Source organism: Leptopilina heterotoma, unplaced genomic scaffold (assembly GCF_015476425.1).
Source record: "Leptopilina heterotoma isolate Lh14 unplaced genomic scaffold, ASM1547642v1 Lhet_51, whole genome shotgun sequence".
NCBI classification, from domain to species: Eukaryota; Metazoa; Arthropoda; class Insecta; order Hymenoptera; family Figitidae; genus Leptopilina; species Leptopilina heterotoma.
Window position 1 is genome coordinate 1,478,456 of NW_025111110.1, and position 8,072 is coordinate 1,486,527.

Sequence of the window (8,072 nt, forward strand, 5' to 3'; positions counted from 1 at the left end):
TTTAAATAATTGAATTCTTTCTGGTAAATTTTATTAAAATAGTATAGATATTGAAAATCATTGAAATTAGAAAAATTTTTGAAAATAATTGAAATTAGGACAGGAATTTTTTGTTTGACATTTATAAAAATAATTGAACTTTGGAGTAGAATTTTGTTATTTATAAAGATAATTGGGATTTTTACGAAAATTTTTTTTCAAGTTTTGTTTATAGTTGAATTTTATTTTTTTTAAATAATTGAATTTCTGCAATTATTTGGAATTCCTCCAAAATTGAATTTTTTTTTTAGTGTTTTCAATAAAAATTTAAATTAGAAAAGTTTTAAATTCTATTATTTTTGAAATTGCTAATTTTATTTTAAAAAGGTAGTAAGAAGTTAGAAATTCGCGCTTTAGCGCGCGAATTGTTGCTAGTTATACATAATAAAGAAAATTATTTCAATGTTTGGCTTAATGGACAAAACCGAAAAAATAGAAAAACTAATATTCAGAAATAGAAAGAAAAATCTGAGGTATAATTATTTTTTCGAAAAAAAATTCCGATGAAGAAAAAAAATGTTAACGAGTCAACTTTTTTGCTTCTTGCTCAAATTCACACGTAAAATTCACGAGGTACTTCTTTTTCAGCATAAAAGGACATTATTTTAAAAAAGACTCGAGGACGAACTAAACACACGGAGAAAATCCAAATCGCACATAAAAGATGAGTTGAATTCTTAAACAAAACGCATTGCTGCACGATATACTCGTTTCGAATTCGAACACAGTCTGCAAAATGCAGAGAACCAAGAATTTTATTATTGACGATCTAAAAATATATAATTTTCAAAAAGGCAAGATCAAAATTCTTATTTTACATAGATATGTATAATTTTATTCGGAAATATTTTTTTGTCACTCTTCCGGAAACTATAAATAGAATGATTTTTTTTATTAAGTATTATGTATACTTGTTTGTATAAATAACCAGTAAATAGGAATAAAGTGCACTCCTTTTGATATTTTTTAGCACTTTATAAGTATTTTTACTACTTTAAGTATTTTTACTATTTTCAGCATTTTTACTACTTTTAGTATTTTTACTACTTTTACCACTTCTACAACTTTTTTTAAACTATTATACTAAACTATTATAGGAATTTCTACACATTTCTGTAAATTTTTATTATTTTCGGAATTTTATTAGCAAATAAACTTTTGGTTAAAAATATTTGAATTTGTAAAATTTACCTTTAGAAAAATGTTTCATTTAAATAAAATATAATCAGGGTGTCTACTATTTTCGTTCAGCAAAATTCCCGGTTTTTTCCCGACTTTGTCCTAATTTTTCCAGTTTATAAATTATAAATTAGTGAAAATTACTACTTATTAGTAGAAATATTAATAAATTAGTAGAAATTACTTTTTATTAGTAAATCTACAAAAAAATTAGTAGTAATTACTATTTATCAGTAAATCTACTAATAAATTAGTAGTAATTACTTTTTATTAGTAAAATTTACCAATTCAAAAGTAGAAATTCAAATTAGTAAACATTCGTACTATTTTAAAGTGTAAAGAATAATTTCTTTAAAAAAGACAAGCGACACTGATAAATATCCCTCATTTATTATACCCTCTCCTTCAATTTGAAACTCACGTGAAAAATATGCAATATAGCGCAACCTTGTTTGTCGTAAAATCCACTTCATAAAATAAGTATCCAATCACTGAAGCGAGCAAGACACGCGAGTTAGTTTCACGGTTAACGATGACATTTATGCAACATTATTTTGTATTTACAAAAAAAAAAGAAAGAAAAGAAAATTCACAACAAAAGAGGCAAAGTAAATGAACGATTCCCTAGATGGCAATGACACACGAAAGTGAAAATATTATCAATTGCAAATTTTTTTCTCTTCTTTCAATTTCAGTCAATACATAATAATAAGCAATTGCAATGAATATAAATTTTATTTCCAGTTAATATTACACGTTGCATTCATATATAATAAATAAATATACAAAGTAACGATGCGAGAATAATACCGGAAGGAAGCATTGCAATGCGACACACAGGAAGTTACTTCCGTGTTGTTTGATGATAATACTTTTTATATACTTACAACAACATTGCGCACACACAAAATGACATGAACGATCACTTTTAAAGGTCGAACTCGATCGGTCGTGCGCATCGATAAAAACGGGTCTCAATCTAAAATCATTTGTATTATTTTCATCGTTCTATTTATTTTCTCTACGTTTGTGTGTGACTGCTTTTTCTTTTTTTTTCTTTTATTTATTCGCAGAGATCGATTTTTACAGGCGACAGGCTTCAGATACGAAATATAATGAAAAATTGTCAATTGGACTGTGCAAATATAAATTGCAACGATTATTTTTAAAGGTGAATTAGTCGAAAAATTAAAATATATTTGTTTCCATTATTATCGAGGCAGGATATGGATTTTCTATTCAAAACAGTTGACATTTCTTTTTTATCAGAAAGAACAGAATTTTTAGAGATTTTCGTAAATTTGTTATATTAAAAAATTATCACAGATTTTCTATTAAAGATATCAAATTGAGATGACAAAAAACGAATCACAAAATTTTAATTTCGATTTTCCCTGATTTCCAGACAAAATTTTAACTTTTTCCCTTGACCCTAAAAAATATTCTGATTCACTCTAAAAATAATTAGATGCTAAGAAAAATGTTCTAATACATTTATTTACGAATTTCTTTAATTTTAAAATTATTCGAAAACATCAACAACTTCTTTTTTAAATAAATATTTAATCATTGTTATTTTTCCATAGAAATAAAAATTTTTTAAAATTTCAAATTTAAATTTTTTGATATTTAATAACTTATAAGAATATTATTATAAAACATGAAGAAGTCGATCACTCCGAGTCATCGACTCGTTATAATCGATTTCTTCATGTTTTTATAATAATTAAATATAACCCAGTGAATTAATAATAAAATAAAATTAATTCTACGCAGAATTCTTAGTTAAAAGTACGAAAAATTATGATTTTCAAAGATTTTAATTCGAAACCTTTTCAAAATTCAATTATTTCTAAATATTTCCCCCTAATGCTTTAAATATTTAATTATTATCTAAAATTTTAACTCAAATTATTCATTTTTAAATCAATTTTTATTAGAAAATTCTACGAGAATTCAATTATTTAAATAGAAAAATAAATAATTTATTCAATAATTGAATGTTTCTTAGAATTTAATTTTTACAAAGAATTTTATTAACAACTTTTTAAAATAATTAATTTCTTTTCAGGAATTTAATTAAAATTTTACTAAAATTTATCATATTAAAGAATTTTATAACAATTTTTGAAAATAATTCAAGACTTTTTGAAGAATTTTATTTAAATTTTTTAAAATAATTGAATTCCTGAGAAGAATTTAAATAATAATTTATGAAAATAATTGAATTCATGAGAAGAATTTTGATTAAATTTTGTTTCAATAATTGAAATTTTGCCAAGAATATTATTAAAATTTCTGACAAATAATTTAATTCTTGAGAAGATTTTCGCTATCTATTTATAAAAAAAAGTAATTTAATTCTTAACAGGAATTTTTAAAAAATTTTGAAATTAATTTAATTTTCCGAAAGTATTTTATTAGTTTTCAAAATAATTGAATTCTTGCGTTGAATTTTGATATTTATCGAAATAATTGAATTTTGGAAAGAATTTTATTAAAATTCCTTAAAATAATTGATTTTATGTGGAAAACTTTGTTGTTTATCAAGATAATTGAATTCTTTTGCAGAATTACTTACAAATTTTTGAAAATAATTAATTTCCTTTAAAGAATGAAAAGTTATTTATGAAAATAATTGAATTCTTGCGACGAATATTGTTATTTATGAAAATAATCGAATTTTGTAAAGGATTTTTTTTTGAACTCCTAAAAATAATTGAATTTTTGTAAAAATTTTTGTTATTTATCAAGATAATTGCATTAAAACTTCATCTGGAACAGCGAAAAATTTCTTCAGCATAGCGAAAGTATTAATTGAAACAACTAAAAAATTCGCTGATATTGTCAAATTAAAAAAAATATTTGATTTTGTTTTAATTTTGTTTTTAAAAAATTTTGTGAGTGTATAATAAAATATTAAATAATAATAATAATTATGATAATATTATTTTTTATTTTACTTTATTTCAACATAAATAATAATAAATAAATATTTGTTTAATATTAAAAAAACGAACAAAAACGACAAAACAAAACGAAACTCAAAGAGTGAATAAACTCTCATCACTGGGTTAACGTTTCGAACTTGAATCCAATAACTTCCTCTTTAGAATTTATTCTCGAATTTATTGTGACACTAAATTTATAAAAATAAAAAATGCAAATAAATAATAGTAATTTTGATGAACTACAACTACATGAAAATTCCAATATTTGATCTAAATTAGAAAAAATAAAACCAAACGTAAGAAAAAAATACACTAAGAAACGTTAAATATTTTGTACAATAAATATAAATAAATAATAATAATAAATGATAAAAAAAAATAAATAAAAATAAATAAATAATAAAAAATAAATGAAAATAAATAAATAATTATAATAAATGAGTAATAATAAATAAATACTAATGAAAAATTGTGTCAGGGGGAGAAAATGAGAAAAAAAGAAATGAACATCATTTGCTGAATTAAAGTGATAATCACTTCTGTTGAAGAATTCCTTTATGAATGTCAACTGTAATATATTATTATTATTATCGACCGCGTTTCAGTCAATTTATGACAATTAATGCGCCCGTATTTCAGCAACACGCGACCTACTAGTACACAAAGACCAATTTCCAAATCGTATGGTTACTGTATTGCACGATGCGGGCTTGGAAAATGACCCTATAATATAAAACGCCTTATGAATATCAGCTGTAATTCGAACACGATTAAAAAGAACCCAAATTTCATTTTATTACTTTCATTTATTAAAATTGTATATTTTATTTTATTTTTTAATTTCAGTTGACCAGTATATTATAAGGGAAGTTTTTTAAAGATGAAACTACCATTTTTTGTGAATAAAAAAAAGTTAAAAATTACTATTTATTAGTAAAATTTACTTTTAAATTAGTAGAAATTACTATTTATTACTTGGTAAAAAGAATTACCCATAGAAAGCTGCGTTTTATTTTTTCAAAGAGAATCGATTTTCGTTGACAGTTTTTAAAAATTATAAACTTTTTATTAATTTATTTAAACTATTGAAAATTAAAAATAAAAAAACATATTTAAAATACTTTTTCATTCAATAATATTTTACACACATTTCCAGATAAGTAAATAATTACCGAAACATTTGAAAAATAAATTTTTCGTTTTTAAAAATTTTACAAATACTATATTCTCTCTTTTCTTCCCCTCGCCAAAAAAATTCGGAACTTTTTGTTTGTCAAAATAATCGTTTCACTGCAAATCATTATTGTAAAACTGTAAATAAACATTAATTAGCAAAATGAGATGATAAAAATTATTTCTAGCCGGTACAATATCATAATATCAATATTTTAGTACCGAGAATAACAGTTGCAAATAAAATTCTTAAAGAGATAGAATTTTTCGCTTGTTTATCTCTCGTTTGCAGAAATAATGTTTAACAAGTTCATCGCACCCTCATCGTAATATAAAATTATATATATATGTTTCTAAGAAATAATTTATGATCACTATATATATATATATATAATATATATATATATATATATATATATATATATATATATATATATATGTATGCATGAGGAGGATAGCGTGTGCTGTTACAACAATGAATGATAATGCCAAAACGTGTTTTTTTTTCTTAAAAAAAACACAAGAAATAAATAAATAAAACTGTCATATGGTGTGTATATTTACCGCAGTCAAACGTATGCATATATTATGTCAATCTAATTTTCCGGACCCGCATAAACTACGAATATATACATACATACATGCATACCCTGATTTAATCATAAATAATGATTATTTCTTTTTTTTTTTTGTTTTTTTTTTATAAAAAGGACCTTTTTCATTATTCTATGTGATTTTATCTTGTTTGTAATTACAATAATTGTCTATAGAAATAAATAATACGCTTATAATGCACAATAATTGTTAAGTAACACCCGGACAATAATCAGGTGCGTTATGTAAAGACTTGATGGCTATTTTTTTGTTTTTTTTAATTTTGTATATTTTGTATATATTTATGGTAAATTTTGTGAAATTCATCAAGGAGAAAATAATTTTTCTTTATGTAGCCGTCAGACGTATATAATTAACATATTATAAATATTGGTAAAACAATATTTTACGTTTTGCAATTTTACAAAAAAAGGTGTCAAGAAAAATGCGAGAAAGATTGTAATTTTTTACAATTATTTTTTTTATTATTTTTAGTAAAATTTTTTTTAATAAAAATAGTGAAAATAATATAATAATCACAAAAAACAGATTCTATACTCTCAGCGAAAAATATTTTCCTTTGATTAAGAATTTTTTTTCGTATATGATTAAATTTTTTGTAGTTTTCAATTATTATTTATATGTTCAAAGAGAAAGTATTGTATTTAAATAAGACTTAACTCTCACTTTAATCAACATTAATAATAATAAAATAAGAAACTTTTGCTTCTTATTTTATTATAGTCTAGCAAAATTTTCTCCCTGCTATAAAATAATTTTTAAATTCTCTTTAATTACATTACAGATATTAGAGGCAAACGTCTGCTGTTTTATATAAAATTTTTCTCCAAATAAATTTTTAAAAATTTATATTTAGATTTTTCAAAATTTTGTATTTCGGAAAATTTTCTTAAGCTAAAAAAATTAATTGCTTAAACATATAGCCCTTAATTAATAAATAGTCAATTCTCTTCTTTTTTACAAGAATAATCATTTCGTCTACAAAATTTCCTATTAAAAAAAAATAAGTATAATTAAAGTAATGAAAAAAATAAAATTGTTAAATTTTACTTGAGAGAGATTAAAAAGTATTCAAAAAGTGATTGTAAAAAACTATTCTTCACTTTGTTAGTTGCATTAATTTATTACTTATATTAAATGAATTATCACTCTCTGCATTTGAATTAATTAAAAATAAATAATTTGATTTTAAAAAGTTAGTCACATACTGAAATAGTAATATTTCTACTAATCAAATATAGTGAATTATTAGTTACTATTAGTTAAAAATTAGTTATATTTACATTCGTTTTATGTCAAAATAACTAAAAGTTTTGGAAATTAATTCAGTTTGTCTAGTTTTTAATTATTTTTTTTACTAATATTTCGCCGTTTTCTACGAATAATTAGTTATTTATTTACCAATAATTAGTTATTTTTTTAGTAATAATTATATATTTTATTCTAATAACTGATTAATGTCTATTAATAATTAGTTATTTTTTACTAATAACTAATTAATTTCTAGTAACAATTAGTTACTTTCTACCAATGATTAGCTATTTATTTTATGTTAATTAGTAATTTATTTACAAATAAGTAGCTATTTATTTTTTATTAACTACTTATTTATTTACAAATAATTATTTGTTTTCTACTAATAATTAGCTATTTATTTATTATTAATTAGTTATTTATTTACTAATAAATAGTTTTTCTATTAATAATATGTTGCCATCTTCTAATAATAAGCTTTTTATTTTTCATTTATTAGTTATAATTATTTGCGAGTAATTAGTTATTTTCTACTAATAAATAATTCATTTCAACTAATAATTAGTATAATTAGTTATTTTTTACTGATAATAAAGTTACTTTCTACTAATAATTAGTTACATATTTACTATTAGTTAGTTATTTCCTTCTGATAAAAAATAATTACTTTTTACTAATAATCATTTATTTTTTATTGATATGCAGTTATTTTCTTTTAATTAGTTACTTTCTACTCTCAAAATATGAATTATTAAAAATTTTCACTAATTTAAATTAGTGACCGACTTTCTGCTTTTGAATTAGTAAATTTTACGAATAATTAAGTAGAAAGTACTGTTTATTAGTAAAATTAGTTTTAAT